The sequence below is a fragment of the Sinocyclocheilus anshuiensis genome, unplaced genomic scaffold, assembly GCF_001515605.1.
Source record: "Sinocyclocheilus anshuiensis isolate Anshui unplaced genomic scaffold, SAMN03320099.WGS_v1.1 scaffold13, whole genome shotgun sequence".
In the NCBI taxonomy this organism is placed as follows: domain Eukaryota; kingdom Metazoa; phylum Chordata; class Actinopteri; order Cypriniformes; family Cyprinidae; genus Sinocyclocheilus; species Sinocyclocheilus anshuiensis.
The window spans coordinates 2,913,546-2,936,999 of record NW_015538026.1 but is presented as its reverse complement, the minus strand read 5'-3'; the positions used below and the strand labels follow the sequence as shown (position 1 = coordinate 2,936,999).

Here is a 23,454-nt window from a genome sequence, read left to right as displayed (position 1 = left end):
ACAAAAGAGAAATTAATTGTATTTTTTTGTGATATAACTCATTATCTACCAGTTATTTAAGATACCAGTCATTTAATAAACCATTAATAGTGATGCACATAGTATCTGACTATGATTTCAGTTTGTGTATATGCACATACAGTATAATATACACATATAATAACCACTGCAGTCCCCTAAGCATTTACAGTTCCTTCTTGCTGTGCTGTAAGACCCTTTGATTTCTTGTCCATTAGTGTCATGTTTCCATCATCCAGTCCCTCCAGATCAGGCACTATGTTGTAGGTCACAAACACAGTCCTTTAATGGATGATAAAGCTGTTTTCACTCTGTTAAACATGGAGTTTTTTTTCCTTTTACAGCATCATAGGTCAGATCACATGCCTCTTACCTGCAGTATAAATAAACAAGGATTATATGAATTCAAAGCAATATAAAAATAATTTACCGCTTTTGTACATGAGAACTGTCTGTTATTTTGAGAAAATAAATGTTGATGAACAAAATATTTGATTCACAAATTTGAATATGTACATTTATTATTTAAATACAATATTTACAATTCAATAAAAATGTATAACATACAGCCTAGTATTAAGTGTATAGCTGCTCTATCATCCCGAAGACATTTGTTTAAAAGGGACGTCTTTAAATACTGTACTTGCTTGTTACAAGTGGTTTTCATAAAACAAGTAGTTTTTTGTCTTCTGTGCTTTCACGTTACCATTTCCCACAATCCCACACTGTGTTTTCTCCTGTTCTGTGATGGCAGTGGACATATTTTCATTATATGGATTAATTAATATGGATTTGAGTATTAAATCTGTCAGTGGGTCTGTTTAGAGGATCACCAATAACTCTACATAATCTTGTTGGATCAAAGCTTTAATTGGGATTTATGGATAATGAGCACAAGATCATAACAGAAATGTTACATAATTAATAATTATAGCATACATTGCATAAATACCACAAATTTACAACATTAATACAAATGACAACACAACAAAATTACAATCTAAAAATGCAGAGGATACTTTATTAGCAAAGTTAAGAGTTCCATAAAAGACTTTAACATCTTGAAATTAACATGCTTCCTACCAGTTTAAATTTATATATATATAAACATAACATTTTTTAAACATTTTTAAATTTCTTGCCCCGAATTGGTGAAGTGGCATCAAGGCACAAGAGGGCAGTGCTGAGTAGGAAGTGAGGTCATGATAGTCTTGATCCATCCACAGTGGGAATTCCTCAGTTAAAGGGGTCATATGATGTTGCTAAAAAGAACCTTTGCGTGAACATTTGGGCGGCATTATGCAAATCATCCTGACGTAGACATGTGGGGGCGTGTTTGAACGAGGCGTTTTAGGAGGGCGTGGACCAGTCTTAACTTTTATAAAGAATATCTCTTTGGGTTTGAGACTTTAGTCTTTGCAACTTTAGGGATCTTATCTATTCACGAACAGCTTGTAACACTCCAGAGAGAAAGGAAAACTTGAAATCGCATCATATGACCTCTTTAAGCAATTTCTCCATTCCTTTTTAGTCTTATATCTACAGTATTTACAGAATCTGGACTGAATGGGAGTCCATATTCATCTCTGTAGTTGTTTTCTAGCCTGTCATATTCATAGTGGCTATAGTATATGTAGCCACAGTTGCTGAGGAAGCATTTAAAGGTCTTGCCCAATCAGGGTATATGTGCAGATTGAACATATGAAGACCCCATGTGTTCATGGCCAGAGACACACAAAGAATTCCCAGGATGTTCATCACAAACCCCGTTTTCACCTGTGAACATTACACACATCTTATTCTGCAACTGAAAACAACTTCTGTGTGCTCGGACGTCATGTGTTTTTGTAGTTGTTTTCTCACCATATCTTTGACCATCAGGTGTCCGGAGGCAAAGGCGATTGAGTTGGGAGGTGTGGACACAGGAAGCATGAAAGCGTAAGAGCAACCAGTTGTTGCTGGGATCATGAAGTACAGTGGGTTGACTTTCACATGGATGGCCTGAAAATAAATTGTGTGGTGGATATAATGTCTATGAAATCATAAAATCATATATACTTAATTTTGGGACATTTAAGTCACACTTAAAAATGCATGAATATAATAACATTAGATAAATTAAGTGGCAACTTTAAATAAATGATGATAAAAGATTTTTTAAGCTATTTTTGAAATTGGGTTACACTTTATTTTAAGGTGTCCTTGTTACGGTCTAATTATACATATAAGTACCGAGTAATATTACTAACTACATGTACTTACTATATGGTTAGGGTTAGGATTTGGGTTTGGCTTAGGGTTACTTGCATATAATTATGCGTAATTAATTGTTATTATAATAGTAAGTACATGTAACGTGTAACAAGGACACCTTAAAATAAAGTGTTACTTGAAATTGTGTAAATGTCACTTAATTTGATGGTAATGGTAGGTAATGCATAAATTTTTTTTTTATTAATTACAACTATTATTTAGCAAGGATACATTAAATTGATCAAAAGTAAAAACATTTCCTCAAAGATTCAGCTTTGCCATCTTAAGAATTAATTAAATGTTAAAATATTAAAATAGAAAGCACTTATTTTAAATGATAGTAATATTTGTGAAAGTGACATGACATGTAGCTAAATATGGTGTCCCATACTCTGAATTTGTGCTCTGCATATAACCCATCCAAGTGCACACACACGGAGCAGTGGGCAGCCATTTTTGCTGTGGCACCCAGGGAGCAGTTGGGGGTTTGGTGCCTTGCTCAAGGTTCTCACCTCAGTCATAGTATTGAGGGTGGAAGAGAGCGCTGTACATTCACTCCCCCCACCTACAATCCCTGCCGATACTGAGACTCGAACCCATGACCTTTGGGTTACAAGTCCGACTCTCTAACCATCAGGCCATGACTGCCCAATATTTCCATTAAAATTTCACACTATTACTATTTCTACTCTATTTTCAATCAAATAAATGCAGCCATAGTGAGCTTTAAAGTCTTCTTATGCTTCTATACTGTATATGTTATGCAATACATTTGTCCTTACCAGTTCAGTGATAACAGGGAGGAAGATAATGATGGTGGCTGTGTTACTGGCGAATTCAGTGAAGCAGGCTATAAAGGCTGTGATGAGGATGACTGCGACAGCAGGAGGGACCTGGGCGAGAGGCTGCAGGTGCTTTCCTATCCATACTGCTAACCCTGACTCCTATTGCCAAATAAAAAAAAAAATCTTCATGGGTTTAAATCAGAGTCATAGGGGTTATACAATTTAACATTGCTTTTCAGTGACTTATCAACAGATGGACTGAATTAGGAGCTTTTAGGTACTAATTACAATTTGAACTTTCAGCCATGCAATGTCAAGTTCCAGCTTGAAGTTCAGTCCAAAAAGTGAAAAGCAAATAATGAGGTACCTCACAGCCTTTGGCCACTGCAAATCCACCACCCAGCAGTAAAATAATATTCCACGGCACACACTCTTGCGCTTTTCTCCATGACAACAGGGGCACATATGGTGTATTTGATGCTGGAGAGATAAAGATAGAAATTAAAATTAATTATGACCTCAAGCTGACTGACCATATCAAGTGCAATTCATATGTGAAAGAAATATTTAATAGTAGGATGTAAACAGATATTCAATTTGGAGGGGGTCAAGGATTGCTTATTTAAAAAAAAAGATTTTTGAAAGACCCATATTGATCAACCATTAATCTGAATAATCCTGTATAAATACACAAACTTATTAAACATTCATAAATATACATAACACTACACTGAGTTTAAGGCAGTTTCATCCTACAGCTCACTCAACATTCATGTTGTTGCACAAACGTCTACAGGAAATGCTGTGTTTTTGACATCTGAATTTGATTACATCTTTTGAACTGCACAAGGAAAGAAAATTGATTTGGAACAGGTTGAGAACAAAATTCAACTGACAGATGAAGAAATGTTGATGTTTACTTCATTTGATTGCTACTAAAAATGGTAAATGTGGACTCCAGGATGTCTGATGCTACTACTTTTCACTGGGTCATGGAAAGCACGTGGGGAGCAAAAACACAACACAGACAGTCCAGAATCCTGACATATCGCCCCCTCCCGAAAGGCGCGTCCTCGCGCCGTAGAAACTACATGGGGAGGGGTGGGTGGGAACTTGGGAGGTGGCTCAGGAGGAGGACGGACACCCTGGAGGGGGCCGGCAGAGAGAGACCAGGGAGGTGATGAAGAAGGGAGGAGACAGGAGGGACTTGGAGCCGATGGAGGGTGGAGCCATGTAGGAGGAATGGCTGCCGACTCCAGGGGGCCGACCAACAGCGCATCAGGTGGTGGAGGAGCCCGAGGCGGAGAGCCGATGAGCCAGGGCGACGGGGAGGATCCGGAGGTCCTAGGCGGAGCAGATGGAGGATCCGAGAGGCCGCGGTGGAGCCGGAGCGACAGAGGACTGAGGAGAAGCCGAGGGGATGAAAGAGCCTGACGGAGCCGGAGGGATGAAGGGACGAGGCGAAGCCAGAGGAGTGGAGTCCCGAGGCGAAGGATGGTTGACGCCAGACCAAGGCGTAGCCGGAGGGATGAGGGAGCCCGGCAGAGCTAGTGGACTGCCGGGCTACGTCGGAGAGGAGGGAGCTAGGAGCCATGGTGGAGCCGGCGGGTCCACGGGCCGAGGCAGAGTTCAGTGCTTAGAGGCTGGAGGCGGAGTCAAGGGAAACTCCAGCCACAGCAAAGCTTGAGGATGGCAGTCTGCCATCCTCCAGCTTGGTGGAGATGGCAGAGATCGCACCGCATAGATGGTGGGCTGAGGACGAGCAGAGGGGCTGCCAGACGACAGCGGAGAAGGAGGCAGGAGCGGGTGGGAGGGCGATCATTTGTGAGCCTCCGGGCTTTCAGGCCAGTGGAACTGGCGAGATTCTCCTGGGAACAGGCGAGGAACGGAGATCCATTTCTCGCCAGTGTCCACTCCACAAAGGCGGCGAAATTTGCTCGAGGGCCTTCCTCGGACGACGGCGCTCTGTACACGGAGTTTAAACTGGCGTCATAGAATGCACAGAGTGCGTCGTCCGGGTAGCTGGTGAGGTTGGCAAGCACCAGGAACAGTCTGGTGTGGCCCTCGAGTGATCGCTCCCCCTGCTCCAGCAGGAAGAGGAGGTATTCAGGACGAAGGAGGGGATCCATGGACACAACGGAAACAAACACAGAGGGAACACACAGAGGTAACTGTTTAGGTCTGGTATTCTGTCACGATACGTTGGAGCACGGGATCGAGGAAATGAGGAGACGTGGAGATTTTCCAAAACGAGAGTCTTTAATTATCCATCAGGAGACACAGAACACAAGGATGACGTTCACAGACATTCAATACCAGACAAAGAACTCAAAACAGGAAACACTTTAAATACACAAGACTAGATGATGGGATGACGAGGAACACCTGGAACTAATGAAACAATTAACATAATTGCACGAGGGAAAACTGGGTCATGGAAAGCACGTGGGGTGCAAAAACACAACACAGACAGTCCAGAATCCTGACACGTGGTTTCACAAAATTGGTTTTATCAATCAATATTCACTTCATTACTATTACTATGATGAATCAACCTCTAAAGTTCAGCACAAAAATCTATATTTGCCAAACATTAATGCACTGAGCCAAAAATACAACATTACAAATGAACACAAAGCCATGTAGAGGACATCTCAGCAAATCTAGTGACAATAATAGTGCTACAGTTTTTTTTTTCTGTTGCTCATCTGGCCTAAACAGCACCAATGTCATGGGTTCAATTTCCAAGAAAACTACAGTGAATGTAACTTGCTTTGGATAAAAGCCTCTGCCAAATGTATTAATGTAAACTTTACACTGCTGTTCAACATCAAGAATCAGATTAAAATTGCAGAAATACAAATATGTACTGTTATTGCGCACACACAATACACTCTTTAAAATAAAGGTTCCAAAAGGGAGTTTTCACAGCGATACCATAGAAGAACTATCTTCCCCAAATAACCTTTTAGTGAACAATTCTTAAAAAAAAAAAAAACTTTTTTTCTTAGTGTGAAGAACATTTTAACAATCTGAATAACCTTTTTCCACCATAAAAAAACTTTTGTGAACAGGATGTTAAAGGTTCTTCATGGAAATATTTGGATGCCAATAAAGAACCTTTACTTATCACTATTTTACAGAACTTCTAATAAGCCAACTAGAAATTTTATAACCACTTTACAACCATACAACCAGTCACTAAATATTTTTAATCAGAGAGACCTTTTTGCAGAGTAGATTATTAAAAATTAGCAAACAGATTTTTTCCGAATATAGACAAAAGATACAGTATGTATGTACACAGTGTAAATTAAATAGTGATAGGTGGAGAGATTTGTTTGAGATCATTATAATCTCTCTGCACACAGTTCTTTGCTGGATTGCTCTTAGACGCGCTAATCTGAATAATTAACATTCCTCGTCTTATTCAACATTAACCGCACTCACACATGCTCTAGAAACCTCTTTGACTGCCACAATAGACTGTGTTACTGGAAAGTTACTGTGGTAACGGAATGCAGAGACAAGATTTGTCCTGCCAAAAAAATCACAACACAAAACAGTGTCCCGTTTTACCAAATTCAAGCCTAATAGAAGCCTATTATGTCTTAGGGCCCTGATTTATTTTATAAAATTAATAATATTGATTGATTGTGGAGTTTGTTCAAATTAAAATGTATAATTCCATCGCTCTCAGCTGTTGTAAGATCCCAAACAAAAAATCAATAAACCACCCACTGACCTCTTGAATCGAACCACCAGCGGAGAGAAGGCCGCTGGGATGGCAAGAAAAAGAGGATGGAGATGATGATGACTCCACTTACTGCGTCAGAAACGTAGCTGAAAGGAGACAAACACAGAAACATAGGGAGAAGCAGTAAGTGTTGCTACTGTTACCTTCGGTGTTGCTTTTTAAAGCTCCAGTTAGCAACATTGAGGCAAAGTGAAGTTATTCAGTGCGACCTTCGGATTGTAGATGATAGGAAAAGCTGTTCTGCTGTTTTAAATTGTTGAGCTGAGAATCCATACTTATAGAGTCCAAGACCACTGATGCTATTAGGATGAATACTTACTGTATGAACCATAGCTTTCTATTGGCTGCAACCAAATATGCATACTTCCCTACTAGGCTACTACTGTATATAGTAGGCAAAAAATATATGCTATGTCCGAATTCTCAGTGTTCATAAAACATACCCTGACCTGCTACTTTCTTTGAGATTCTGAGGTGTGCATTTAATGACACTTTACTATCCCATGAAGCCATGTGATAGGATTTGTGAATAGAACATGTTTTTGTTTTGTTTTGTTTTTTGTTTTTGTTTTTAACAGCCGCAATGTTATTTTGGACACAGCCATGGTTAAATTGTTGGAAGCTGGTTGTTATTTGGTTGACTAGTTATCAGATGCTTTTAATGAATTTACAGTTGAGATAATTGTCGCTTAATTTGTGAATTTGTTTAATTGTTTAATTGAGGTCACCAAATTACAAAAAAAAAGACTGTTATATTAAAAAAGGTTTATTGAAAACTTCCGCTGTCTTCCATTGGTAGGACAATTTAAATATTTCAGGGGCCAGAGAATGAGCGAGAATTAGCAGTCTGAAAAAAGATGAATTTATGAAACATTTTTGGAAAGACAGCAATCAAAACAAAATGTTTACTGAAAATTACTGTCGGACAAACATAATGGGAATGATCACCAAACATTCACTGTCGACTGTAAAAAGACATTACAGAAAACATGAAGTCTTCCCTTTTACAAATGTATCATCAACAAATCTTATAGTTGTAAAAAACTCACTCACTTACTCACACTTTGCCATTAAATAATATACAGCTGCAAATAAGATATGTTGTGTGAATGAAAATGTCAAAACAATTGTGCAGGCAAGACATTAATGCAAGCAGTAATCCTGATTTTTCATCTCAGCACATTAATATGAACCACTGAATCAATGTAATTGCCATAACCCTGCTAACCGATTCATCGTCTCATGTTCAGAAACGGCGTGCTTTCAATCATATTCCTCTCATCTACAGGTCTTGAATCACCCTTTGAGCCCACCACTGCACACATTATTCTGTTCTCTCTCTGTTTTGTCTTTAAGTTGTGGGTTTGTCTTGGTATCTTGGGTGACTCGAGGTGAACTGCAATCCTGCAGATAGAGAAAGGTCAGTTCTGTGGAGGAAGCAGATCAACTAGTCCATATTTGTGAACCTCTCTGTCTAGATGCATTAGTGTAATGGACCACAAAAAAAAAAGGGAGAGGAGGAAGCCTTTATTTCTGGATACATGAATTTTCTTCTTTCTAAGTAAAAACCTACTTAAACAGTGTTTGTGTGTGTGTGTGTGTGTGTGTGTGTGTGTGTGTGTGTGTAAATTTAACTTTAATTCGTTCTTAGTTAATATGTATTTTTTAATCAAATTTTTCAAAAACGAATTAAAGTAACTCCTAATTGTATACATTTTTCATCTTGAAGAATAAATCAAATCCTGATGACAGAGGTTTGTTGTAGCACATATGAAATGCATTTGACCTTTACATAAAAGTATAAATATAGTGCCATTGTGTTGGTCTGAATTGTATTAGATATTAAATAAATTATGACAACCAGCATTCAAACATTGTCTTCATTGCTGTAAGAGAAGACAAATTATACCGATTATTATTTAAGTGAATAATGTTGTTAAAAGAATGTTTTATGAAGTTGTTTGTTTTTAGTCCCTCGGGAATTGTACATTTATTTTTCAGAGATAAACTGTATTGATGAAGGTCTTTCATAGCCTATGAATCAACACTTTATAAACTGAAAACTGCTATTCTAAAAACCTGAAGATATAACCAAATGCTCACATGCAGTCAGAATATGACAGTTTTGATATTGTATTCATCTGAAATGAATCTTCATGTGAAAATGTGACACTCAAAATACCTGCCTGTCACTGTGTGGCTTACCCTTTGGTGAAGAAAATCGACCATCCTGTTACAAACTTTGGATCTCGCGTGAACAGAAGGACGGCAAAAAGAATGAAGAAGAAAGCGATAGATCCTTCTGCAAATCTAGAAGCAAAAAATATTATATTTTAACTCAATTATTGTCGGAAAGCACAACAAAAAGAAACAGAAAGTGTTTTTGAAATGTTGAAATGCTCCACGTGACCACGTCTTACTTTATTGGGCCCAGTTTCTTGTAGTCTTCATCAATAACAGCTGTTGCTTTTGCTTCTGTGGCTTCCCGTTCATCATGTTTGCTAATACAAAGCCTGAGAAAAACAGACACACATTTGTGAGATATAATATAGTGCAGGGGTTTTCAAACTGGGGTTTAAGAAAAAAAGTTGCAAAAGAGTAAAAACTACAATAAATAGACAATAAAAATAAGATTAAACTAACTAAATAAACAAATTTGGATAAAGTAAATAAACATTATTAAATAACAAAAAAGTGCATTAGCGAGTATAAAAAAGGAATAATGTAAGCTAGTAGTAACTAAATACTGGAACTGGGTTTTTATATCCACAAATATATAGCTGCCTTTTAAATATTTAGAATGAGAAATCCATGAGGATGATCAAATATGTGGGCTGTGGTAGGGCTGCACAATTAATCGAATTTCTAATCACGATTACAATTACAGATGCCACAATTACATAATCGTTCAAAGGGGCAATCAATCGTTCAAAGTCCACTTATGTTATTCTGCATGCTTAAGCTGCGGTTTTTTTCTTTCTTCAGGTTATCTTAAGGGTTTGGTTTTTTTTATTGTAGTTTTACTATAGCATTATAATACCATCCATATTTGTATTATTTTTTTATTTAAAGAAGAAACCAATCGACTGTATTGTTGACATTTGAGACTTAAAGGGTTAGTTCACCCAAAAATGAAAATTAGCCCATAAATTACTCACCCTCAAGTCATCCTAGGTGTATATGACTTTATTCTTTCAGACGAATCCAGTCGGAGTTATATTAAAAATGTTCTTTTTTTTTTAAGACATCCATAAAATTTTTTATGCGCCCAGTGTCTCACACGGCTCCGGGGCGGTGAACAAAGGCCTCCTTAGCGAATCCATGCGTTTTTGTAAGAAAAATATCCATATTCAAAACGTAATAATCACTTTAATCTAGCTTGCGCTCACTGTTGTAAACGGAAGCAGGTCCAGGCGGATGACGTATGAGGTCGGCTTTGCGCATGCACTGCTCAGAAGTGACGAACACGGAAGTGCAGGGGAGAGATCATATCAAAACAACGGTCACTACGTTGGTTTTCACGAGACTCACCGGCACATGCGCAACGCTGAACTCATACATCATCAGCCCGGAACTGCTTCCGTGTAGGACTGTTGACAAGAAAGTCATATACACCTAGGATGACTTGAGGGTGAGTAATTTATGGGCTAATTTTCATTTTTGGGTGAACTAACCCTTTAATACTATAGAAAAGCAATAAAGGTTTTTCAAGAGTGTTTTCAGCTTGTTTATTTTCATATAAAAATATGGCATGCAGTTGCTTCAAACAATGGTATAAACATCATTCAATGTAAATTGTGATAATCGTAATTAATAACCGCAATTACAATTTCAAGGGAATAATTGTCAATTATGATTTTTGTCATAATCGTGCAGCCCTAGTCTGTGGCTTATAAATGATTGAAAACCCCTGATATAGTACACTTGTCATTTTCTGCATATGCATTTAGACTGTGTACTTACCGTGTATTGAGTCCGCCATAGAGGAAAGCAATCCAGATCCATCCCAGAATGAGGAAGAAAAGCATGAGTGGAAAGGCGAAGACAAACCATGAACCAAAGTTTATGAGGTCACATTCAGGGAAGTAGCTACAGACACAAACATGCAACACATTGAAATTAGTTTGTCTGTTTTTGCTCTGCCAATGAAAACAGTTTAAAAACCCCACAGCAGAATTGCAAGTACCTGAGAAATTTGCAGGTGTTTCATTTCTGAATAAAAACTAATCAAACTGAATTCAAACTAATCATTTGAATAAATGATTCAATGACTCACTCATAAAGGTGTTAACTTGTTGCCAACTACTGTCACAACAATGTAACCTGCAGCAATAGTTACTGAAAAAAAATTACTAATGCATTAGTGCTAACTTTAAGCAGACCTTAATATATATAAAATATATAAATAATTTTGCTTCACTTTTAACCTTATTATCACTACTTTAAGATAAGGCTGTGCAGAGAACATGAAAACATAAGAGTTTTAATTATTTTCACAGAAACTGAGGAGTAATAATTGAGTGTCAGCTGTTTTGTATCTATTAAATGCTGCCTTCATCGACCTTTTCATACAGAACCAGATTATTATTTCAAATTGTAATTAAATTATTTTTTGAAATTCATTCTAATACAATTTTTTCAATTAAAGGCCAAAGCAAAATGAAAAATCTTACTGGTGATCATATCAGCTGTAAAACCTACTTTGTGTAACTTCAGCTCTGCTTTTGTCTCTGGTTTTTTTCTAGTCATTATGAGACAAGACATTCTAAGCTGATAAAACATCAGTGATGAATTATGGTAAATGATTGGAGCCTGTTTCTGAAAGAGTTACTGAGGGAAATGTTTCCCAACCTGATTGTGGAAACACATTCAGATTACATTCACAAAGCTTCATTTAATTGCATCTAAAGTATGCAAGAAACTAAAACAAATATACAGTACACTGCATGAATATCTCAGTGAGTAAGTTTCCATTTAAGATGTACAGCTCACCTTCGGGTTTATTCACAGAGAATCAACCCCTAAAATATTAAAGGTTGATCCACAACACTGCACTGTTTTGATTTCAGCAAAACAGTACATACCTTTGATCTCTCACTTCATGACATTTATGAATTATACAGTATGTGTAAGTCAAACTTAAGGACAAACAGTTTAGTCTGAGGTCTCCATGAGGGTAAACATAATGAACTCCACCCCTAAACATAATGTCACAGTGGCATGAATGAGATCGTATGAATTCATATGAATTCGCCAAAACTTAAAACAGTTACAAATTGCCATGAGATTGTGTTGGCTTATCCAGCCAATGAGTTAAAGCAAGAAAACTATATAATGAGGTTAATTGCTTTTGTGTTTATCTCTTGCTCTGTTTGTATAATCTGATTCAAGACTCACATTTTTGTCTTATAATGCATAATTTACATGCAAGTCATGAACAAACAAGCTCAACAGCTGCAATAAATTGCATCCACTAAATGTGCTCTTCAGTCTTTTCACACAGCAGTTGCTATACTTTCAGACCCATTTGTGCTCAATCTTTTCCCCGATGGCAGCATAGTCAGAAACTCAGCTACATTTTATGTAGATACAGGATTTTTTTTTTTCCTTCAAACCAATTTGAATAAACAGGAAGAACTAGAAGATGCTGTAGGTACTGATGAAATAAGTAAACTTGTTACACTGATTGTGTGAACTCCTTTGTACAAAAGGTCGGACTAAAGTACATAAGATGTTCTTTGAACCATTCTAAAATCATAATAGGTAACATGGATCACTAGGTTTTGCATGAACTTTTGAAGTCCATGCCAGCATTTTGTATCAAAATAGAAAATTGCTAAATATAAGCACTTTCACTTGTGGTCTTACACTTCTTGTGGACAGGCCGCTGCATGCATTTGTCATTTTAGCTTTCAGAAGGATGCTCGCGAGCACCACCTTTGCAGCCTCTATACACCCTCAATGCACACTTCTGCCGAGCCCGCAGTGAGGCGAGCTCCGCAGCAGACTTCTACCTGACAGTCAAAGCGGCTTTATGTCACAAAAATGTGGACAAAGGAAGACCGTGAGCGTTTAGGGTGGAATTTGAGACAGGGACTATCTGTTTTTAAAGGTTCCTCCTTGAACATTGTAGACTTGATTTTAAAATTATTTTTTCATCATAAATTAATCATAATTTGTTTAGAAATTTGTGAAAAGACCATAAACATGTACATTAAAATTCTCAGTTTGATCTACAAAACTGATAATGTCACATCTCATGCAATGTCTTTGCTTCATATTCATTAACTACTAAGAAGCGATTATTCTGTAAATTAAAAAATTTTGTCTAGCCTGGGAAACCTGCTTTAATGTAGCTGGGATTTGGGGCATTTCAAACTCTGTGGTACTCCTGAGTGGAAATCAAACTATGTTCTATTCTTGTTGTTGTTGTTGGTGGTGGTGGTGGTGGTGGTGACGTAATTACTTGACTAAACAGCTTTTTCAAAGGCCTGTGCCATCCAAAATTCTTGTTAGCATGCATTAGGCGAAACAGGGCAGTAAATGTTACAAGCACAATCAGCTGAACTGCCAGATGACCGTTTAACACTGTTTTCACATGTAGGATTGTGTGTCACATAGTAAAGCTATATACGAAGATAGACTACAAGAATACATACACTAGAGTAAAAAATGAGCCATGAATAGACCTTTGTACTACACCTTTCAGTAGCACAAAGAAAAATTAAGTCTATCCAGTGGTAATGAGAAATGAAATGTTATTCATGTTAGTGTTTAAATAAAGCTAATGGACTAATTGCACTGATTTAATTGTGTGAACTGAAGTCTGAAATGAATACAGCCTCTCATCTTTGATATTTTTTCATTAAGACAGATAATGGAGCTGACTGCAGGCTGGAGATGATGACAGCATCATGGTGTCATCCAGCATTGATATTGACATGAATAATTGATCTGTCAGGCTGCTAATGCTGCCTGTACAGTATTGTACTGTCTGACACTTTTAAAATACATGCATTTCCATGACTTTTCCATTCATGCATGAATACTGAATGAGGATTTTTTTAACTAATACTACACACATTGCACTGTCAATCTTGCCAATTAAATATTTTAGAGCTGAGCATAAGTGGAAAATGGCATATTCATTATAGCCATAACATTAATGACTGTGTTTCTGTCTTCACAAAATGTCCACATCTCTTCCATAAGCACTTAAAGTACTTTTCTTGTTATTCGTTTATAGTTCTTTCACTGTGCTGTACTTACATGTCTAGCCTGCACTCTTCCGAGCAATTTGGAACTTTGTATTGCAGCATTTTTCATGTTATTGCATCCTTAAGACGAGTTACTTACGTTGTATCCTTCAGTAGTAAGTTACATTAGATAAAAGCATCCAGTAAATGAATGTAGTTGAATAAAAGAATGAATGCAAAAGTATTACTGTGGTAATTTACCATGACAACCATGGAAAAATGGTATACCTCTTTAGCTGACCCACCAGGATCAGATTAGGGGCAGTGCCAGTGAGGGTTGCAGTTCCTCCGATGCTTGCAGCATAAGGTATACAAATCAGAAATCCTTTCCACACCTTCATCTGGTATTGAGCCTCTCTTCTGACTTCTTCCAGATTCTTTTGCTCTGATCTGTCTGTCCAGTACGGTCTGTGAGATTACAGAGGGACAGAATCTCTTAATAATAATTCAGGCTTTATTGTTTAAGAGTATGAAAGGATGATCTAATAAGTTCTCATATTCATATTCAACATTCATATGGTTGTCCACATGGCATTTGGCTCAGAAAAGACAGCTATGCTAAACTTAAAATCCAACAATGGGGTCTAGATTATCAATTATATTATTACACATTATTACATTTGCTGCTGCAATTACTTGATAACTTTATAGATGATGTGTGACTTTTAATGGTAAATTTATATCAAATCTTCAAGCCCATTGTGTTTGATCTTTGCTTGTTTGCTTGTCCAAAGATAGTCACAGATGAATTATTCTCACTTACCTGTCCTCTGTGGCCAGCATCTGTTTTTTTTTAAAGGAAGCACATGCATCTTCACCTGAGAATCACCTGCAATGAAATGTTTACTTTTTTAATTACAAACACCTCTCTAATATGAAATGAATTTCAGATTAAAAACAAGCTTCTGCCTGAATTTTTAAAACGAAGAAGAAGCATTCTCAATCTCTTTATACATAAAAGGAATCTTGACAGACAACAAAAGCGCTTTGTTGGAAAAATTCAGTTCAAAGTTCTCCGTTCAAGTTGTATATTATATTTTCATGTGTGCAGGTTGATTTCACACACAAACAAATTCTCAAACCAAATAAATCATTGATAATATGCTGATGTCATGATTGCATTCAATAAAAATGTTAAACATAAGGACTTTCATTTCCTAATTAGCTTGTAACACACACAATATGAATTTCTCCAAACCCACCCTCTGGATCACTCTTGTCCTTGCAGTTCTCTTTTAGAGTCTCCAGATTCCCAAAAAGTCTTTCCAGTATGGCATTAGCAATGGGCAGCATCATGGCTGTTGTGGCTGTATTACTCAACCACATTGACAGGAAAGAGGTAGTGATCATCATGCCTAAAATCAGCCTGGAGAGGAAAGAAAGACAAGTAGAGCCAAACCTAATAAACTATTACGCAACCATTCCTACAATAACTAGTCCGATAAAATGTGATCATATACTCAGTACACCCTGTATTCACATTAGTATTCAGTGCTAAATCTGTCAAATGGTGCAGTTGAAAAATTTATAAATACATTCAGTTTTAAAGTATAGAAACACATTCAGTTTTGAGTAAATGACCATACTTTCGTTTCACTTGCACCAGAGCATACCTTCAGGCACCTATTGTAGTGTTTACAATAGGTCAGGTGTGCACATCTCAGCTAAAATTGTCCATGGGTTTACCTACAATTACTAAAACTTAAGACTGGTGATTACAATATCTCCTAATTTCAACGTAGAATCCTTCTCACCAGGCAGGTTTCACTCCGACAGTCTTCAGCACCTTGAGGGCTATGCGGCGATGGAGACCCCACTCCTCTATAGCAGACGCCATAACTAAACCACTGAGGAACAGGAAGTTAGTCTCAAGGAAGTACTGCACACAGACTTTCTTAGAAGGCAGGATTCCCAAGGTGGGGAAGAGGCACACGGGAAGCATGGCAGTCACCGCCAACGGGAGTGCTTCGGTACACCAGTACACCGCCATCAGCAGCACCACATACAAGCATTTGCCCTCCTGATAAAGAAACAGATGGATGTGTAGATAGATGGATAGGGAAGATTTAATAGGGATTACTGTGACTGAATGGAAATTCATTTTATAGGCACGCAGATGTTATGTGTAAATTTAGCATCAGCAAAGTTTTCACTAGCCACATTCTCACAGAGCAGCACATTAATTTTAGTATAAACCTGGCTGAGAGCTAAAGTCCTTTGGCATTGTATTAAATATGATAAATCAAGTGGAATTATTTCAATTTACAAGTCTTCCATTCTTTTACTGACACATCACATACACTTTCTGACACCTTTGGAAGGCACTGTGAAATATGGCATTTGCAAATAAATGGAGCTGGACATTTTTTCACAATTTCACTGAGCCATTTTGCAGTTACTTTTAACTAACTCATTCTTAGTTGATTATTAGCCAGATCATTCTTAGTGGATGTATGAGGTGTAGAGTGCAGTGTTAATAATCACATTAAATATAAATATGTTTGACAAACAGAAAGTTTTGCCTTCAGTTTGGACAATACATCTGTTTATCATTCAAAACCTCACAAACAAAATTATCTTCAAAGGTGCCTCTGTGCTGTCTTTATTACAAAAAAAATCAAATTTTGCCAAAAGCAAAGACATTTAAGTATTTGAACGTTTGTCTGTGTTTAAAATGGTTTGGGGTGCCTCTAAATATAATAGGCTATATCAAAGTATAGTATATAAAAAGTTAAAGGGATAGTTTACACCAAAAAAAAAACATTCTACCATCATTTACTTACCCTAACTTTTTTTTTTTCTTCTTCTTCTTCTTCTATGGATTTTGAATTAGGCTATATCTTGGTATTTGTTTTCTTTTGCAGTGGAAGTCAATTGGCACCAGAACTGTTTGGTTACCAGCAATCTTTAAAATGTCTTATGCTTTGTTCCACAGAATAAAGTCATACAGGTTTGGAACGACATAAAGATAAGTAAATGATGACATAATTGTAATTTTAGGGTGAAATGTTCCTTTAAGAAACACGTGCTAATGGTCTTATTACTGAAAAACAATATTCGGTCAATATCAGCATACATTTACAATATTTTAATCAACTGGTTGCCACAATTAGGCTGTTTTAATGCATATTTAACCATCATGTGGGTTCAAAAGGCCAAAGCAGCAGTTGACTGAATTTAACAACGTTTTACCTTTGGTGGCGCAACGAAGAGCAGAGGGAGCAGCAGTAGCGGGGCGAGCATCAGGATGAACTGTTTACGCGCGCTCCACAGCTTCCTGGAAAACTTTGCAGGATCCAGAGCGGCACAAAACCTGTTTCCTTCCCTTTGTCTTTGCACTGGGATAGGCTGTGGCTCTGGCGCTTGGTCTCCAGCTTTATTACTTTTGCTTTATTATTTTTTAGCACAGCGGGAGAAGATTAACTATTGGCTTACTCGTTAACTCCCTAAAAGACCCCACGACTTCAGCCTTCAACGTGAGTCGGTCTACAGTGCCAGCAAAGATGAAGAGCAAAGTGTTCTGCTTCACACAGACTGCACAGAAAGTGTAAGCTTTAAAAAGTGTACTCTGTTAACTAAAGAAGTGTTTGCAAACCGATAATATTGGCAATGTGTGGCAGTTCAACGGTTAGTAGGTCCCGTGCTGATGATGCTGTTGACTTCACATCATATCCTTAAGATCAGTATAATTATTATATTATTATATATTATAATATATATTATTTGTATTTTGGCTTCCAGTTAGTTATAATATTAGGATACATAGTTTTAACTTGATTCTTTTAGTTTACTATTATTTTAGACTCAAAAAATCCCTAATAGGTTGTTTGCACATGACGTCACTGATGACGCGCGAAATGCAGCTGGAGGGCAGGAAGTGATTTTTCTCCGTAGGAATTACTAGCAGAAACTCAAAATGCCTGTGTTTTGCGTAGTTTATGGATGCTTAAATTGGCCAAACCGAGAAACCACAAGGACCTTTTATCGTGTTCGAAAATGTGTTGTTCATAAGTGGGGAAAAGTCAAGAAATTGATTGAAAAACACAGGAAAAAGTGGCTTGTAAACCTGCGTCTGCGGTCGGGAGGAGCGAAGCGCGTGTGATAATGCTCGTGCGTGCTAATGGTTATTATGGTATATAATAATATATTAAGATATTAATAAATAAATATACAGATTGGGCTGCCACCTCTCACGCATTCAGAATTCACTCGGTGCTAAACGCCACCCGTAGACACGATGTAAATAAGATATTATTTGCAGTTCAGAGAGCTTCACTGATTATAAAGGAACATCGTGAGATTGCGATAAATTGAAGTGAGTGACAGCTTTTTAGTGATTATATGGAAGCGCTATTTGTTCGCTTTCTAGGCAGGCTATACTGAAAGGAGTGACTGAAAAAGAATGGATGAGATACAGGAAAGTCCATAATGTACTGTTTTTAGGCATGAGGCATATATATATATATATAGCGCTTTCATTGAATTTCTATACACCCACTTAACAATCATGAGGGGATCTCTCTTCAACCACCACGCTATTACAAGAGAAAGGTATTTATAATCACATGTTGGATGTGATCCTTATGTTATAAAGAGGAGCGATTTTTTAACTAAATTGAAATACTTGCCTGCCATTGAGGCGGTGGATATAGGCTAAGCAACTATTTCGAAAGTGAATTGTGATTATAAATACCTTTCTCTTGTAATAGTGTGGTGGTTGAAGAGAGATCCCCTCATATGATTGTCAAGCGCGTTGGGTGTACAGCAATACAATGAAAGCGCTATATAAAAAAATGCCTCAAAAATGCCTCATGCCAAAAAAAAAGTACAGTATGGACTTTCCTCCATCTCATCCGTTCTGCTTTTTTTTGTCACTCCTTAAACTTTGCTGCATGTAAGTTGCAGGGCATGTGGCTGTTGGTCCTGTTAGCAGCACGTAAAACAACTTTTATTTAAATTCTGAATCGATTATAGCCTAGAAAGCGAGCAACTAGCGCTTCCATCTAACGTTAATCACTAAAAAGCTGTCACTCGCTTCAATTTATCGCAATCTCACGATTCCGTGATATGAAGCTCTCAGAACTGCAAATAATATCTTATTTACATCGTGTCTATGTGTGGCGTTTAGCATTCAGTGAATTCTGACAGTGTCACCCTGTATTTATTTATATATTTCTTTATTAATATTTTAATATTATTATCTTATATTAACCATTTGCACACACGAGCATTATCCGGCTTCGCTCCTCCCGCCACTTTTTCCTGCGTTTTTCAGTCAATTTCTTGACTTTTCACTTCTTGGCTCCGTGTGGTTTCTCGGTTTGGCCTATTTGAGCATCCATAAACAACGCAAAACGCAGGCATTTTGAGTTTCTGCTAGTGATTTCTATGGTGAAAAATCACTTCCTGCCCTCCAGCTGCATTTCGCGCGTCATCAGAATCACGTGATTGCAAACAACCTATTGGCTTCTGATATTTCCTTCTGGTTTGCTTTGCTATTGAAGATAGCGATCTAAAATAGCCTAGATGCTGACAGTGTTTCAAACACTCCGAGATGGCATTTTAGTGGCTATATTTCATCAAATGAGTACATACTAATCTACTTTGCCAAATCTATTTTGGACCTTAAAATATACTGGTAATAGCTCTCATGCCAATGCAGGAGCTTTAAAACTGCCATGTGATGAATCAAAGTTCAGAATAAGTGACCTACACCTAAACCTTAAATGATATTTGTATATTGTATCAGCAGTGTAAATACAAAAAAGACTAATCAAAGTAACATGCGATGCTAAATTAATGCTGTAAACATTAACTATACAACATAAAATGCAATATTAAAACACCCTAATGTACATAAATGAAAAATACGAAGCAATGTAACTATTTAAATAAAGTATGATAAAATACACAGGGACTTCTGGGAACTATTTTTCTGTTTTGTTTTCTTGTTTTGAAGCACATTAAGTGCAGTTGGAATTTAGTAATTTATTATGCAAGGTCACATTTTGCTAAGAAAAAAAACAAGCATTTTTTTGATTGCTTAAGGTTTTCTTTTTTGTGAATTCTTTTTATTAATGATAAAAGCCATGATGCTGTCCAATAGCCTGTAGAGAGGAAGTTTAGACAAATATCACATACCTCATTCATATTTTTTTTATCAGTGAATGAAACGTTCCCTGGAAACACACTGACCCAAACCTCTGCTACCGGGGTGCTCACGTCATTCTGATAATGGTTACCAGAATACACACATTTTTTAATTTAGCTCACTTATAGTCTTTACGTGGTAAAATGGTGGTATGCACCCATTGCATCCTGCCACCAGCAATACAAGAACAAACTGTCTGACCCTGTAATTTGCAAAAATGCTTACTTCGGCTGACACAGCTCCTGTTTGCAGCAGTTTTGCATAAAGAAGATTCAGATTTGTTTGTGTCATATCTGGTCCTGTACAGCTCAGCAATTCTCTGCTTAATGCTGCTTAAAGGGCTGTAGCATGTGTTTCAAACTCAGATGGGTTACAATTAACTAAATAAATAATGTGATTACTGATTTTCTCTGTTGCTACATTGATTATTGACTATAGAAGTATTTATTAGCTAAAAAAGTTGTCCTTCCCTGGAAATATATTAATAACTGTCTGATGGAGTGTGCATATTTTCTTTGAAACCCTCAGTGATTAACGGCAACTAATTGATAGAAAAATCAGCTTTTCTGTGTTTCTGAAGACAATCACCTATTGCAACTTTAATTTTTGTAGTGTTCTATTCATCAGAGAATCCTGAAAATAATCTATCACAATTTCTTCAAAAATATTAAGCAGCACAACTCCTTTCAACATTGATAAGAAGAATTGTTCCTTGAGCATCAAATCAGCATATTAGAATGATTTCTGAAAGATCATGTGACACTGAAGACTAATGGATGCTGAAAATTCAGTATTGCCATCACAGGAATAATTACATTTCAAAATATATTAGAATTGTAACAAGGTTCAAAGTATGGAAGGAAGAAGACAGGGTCGGCTGACTGAGACTCGTGCATTTTTATTAAATAAAAATTAGGCACAAACAAAAAGTTGCGCTGTGCCCTTTTTCAAAACAGTTCAAACAAACACTTCATTTCCTAGTAGTTCACGGCACTCAGCCTCCAAAAGCACACACAAGCTCTCCATTAGTCTCTCGCTAGTCGCTACCCCTCCCATTCTCCAGTGGCATTTCATCCTCAGTGTTGCCAACTGCTTTCAATTGAAAGTAGCTAAAACTGGTAGCTAAATGTCACTAGATGACATCACAATGGCAAATTCACTGATCTATATAAAGATGAACGTAGATCAGTGGGCAAGATGAGAACTTAGATAAGGTTTGTCCAAGCAGTTGCTATATTTGTCCCTAAACTTTTGAAAAAAGTCTCAAATGGGGCGGGGAAGTCGCTAAATCTAGCTACAAAGTAGCTAAATTGGCAACACTGCATCCGATCTCTCCACGCCAGTTATGGTAATCAGACACAGGTGTTTATCATCTTGCACTTGACCTATTAACTCACCGCTCGTCTCCCGACTCCCTCTGCAGACCTCACTGAACCACGCCCCCCTCGCCACATGAATATATTAATATATTAGAATACAACAGTGCTTTTCACTTTTTAGGGAATCAACCTACCGATAGTTTATCTGTGCATAATAAGCTGAATTCATTATTTTACATGGAAAAAATAATCGGCTTTAAGGCTTTTACACAAACATTCCCCTCCCATATTCTTAATCCAATATCAATCTGTCAAACTGACCAACAATTGCAGAGTGACTTCTCAAGCACTTTGATATCTGCTGAGCCTCAAGGCTTTGTCTGTCGGTTTTGTCTTTTTGTTTTTTTTATTGCATTGTATAGTCTCTTGGTATATTATTACTAAATGAATGATAAATGTTGTTTGTAATTACGAGAAATGTTTACTTTCCAGATAGCAAAAACGTATTGCTTTAATCTAATATGACAGACCGTGCAAAACATTACAAAACAGCATATATAAGGTGCACATATGTGTACATTCATTGCTTATGCAACTAGTGGTGTGCTGTGGTTGGACCTGAATGGACTGAATCTGACAGTAAATTGAGGTTGAATGCAAAAAAAAAGAAAGATTATTTTTAGAATATAAGCGAATGAGCACATGTGCTCCAAGAAAGACCTTGGTGGAAAGGATGTGCTGAGTTTTTGATTATAGACCCCCATTTTACCATCATAATCTTCTCTTATTGGGCTTCAAAGACCCTTCTAGCCAGTATCATTTGTTTGATTAAGAATATAAAACCTACTGATTTAATAGAAACCCACTGCGGAGAAAAACAGATGAGAAGAGGGGGAGAAATATGATTCCATTTCATGTTCGCTTTGCTTTCTTCGAAAAACAATAAAATTTTCTTTAAATGTCACTGTCACGGCTCTCTTCATATTTACACAGATCAACATCTATTTTTCTCTAAAGGGCACATATGACAATGACTCTTCTACTCATGAGATATGAAAACAGGTCATATTTAAGATCAGGTTATGCATCCTCATTATGATAGTATCTGGAAAATGTATGTGGTATGCAACTTTTATTACATGTGTGGTCTGTTATTATCGTTAAATAAAACTAAAACCATAAAAAATTAATTTATTGAAATTAAAAATAAACTCGTTTTATTTCAGCTATTTCAGCAATTGGTCTTTGTTTAGTTTGTTGTTGAATCATTAAAATAACTAAAACTAAATCAATTTTAATTGGAAAAAAAAATCAATAAAAACTGTAGACATTTATAAAAAATAAACATGACAAAACTAATCTTTAACTAAAATTAAAATATGAAAATAAAATCTAATTCAAAACATTAACAAAAAAATATGTATTATTGTATATCTGTGATACTAAAATAACACTGGTCTTTAAAATGAATGGTTAGAGTCTGGAGCTCAATTTTAATGATAAATTCTCATTTGCCCCATGTCCTGCACTTACACCCTCTAGTGGACAAATAATCAACACTGTCTGATCTCCCATCAGTGATATGTGCTCATTAAAATAAAACTGCTGGAGAACTTTGACCCAAATTAAAAATGTACGTTTGTGTGAGTATGAGGACATGTAAAATATTGTACATATCACGGCTGGATAGTTCATAACGATAATTTGCAAATATTAAACAGGAAACATCAGTAATATATTTAAAGGCTCAGTAAAATAAAGTACATGCACTGGTGCTTAAACTACTTAAATGTCTTTTAAAGAAAAGGCGATTTGTGTGAGAACAATGTCTCAAGCGGCTTTAATTCACAAAGAACATAGTCTTTCTAGATCTGTATTCTTGCAGATTTGTGTGTGGGCACAGGGCAAGGGTTAT

At 36.9% G+C, this 23,454-nt stretch overlaps 1 pseudogene; it reads right to left on the bottom strand.

Annotated features, from left to right (window-relative positions):
- Positions 1-1,492: 1,492 nt before the first annotated feature.
- LOC107680171 (solute carrier family 13 member 3-like) lies at positions 1,493-20,296 on the bottom strand (annotated as a pseudogene).
- Between the last annotated feature and the right edge of the window lie 3,158 nt (positions 20,297-23,454).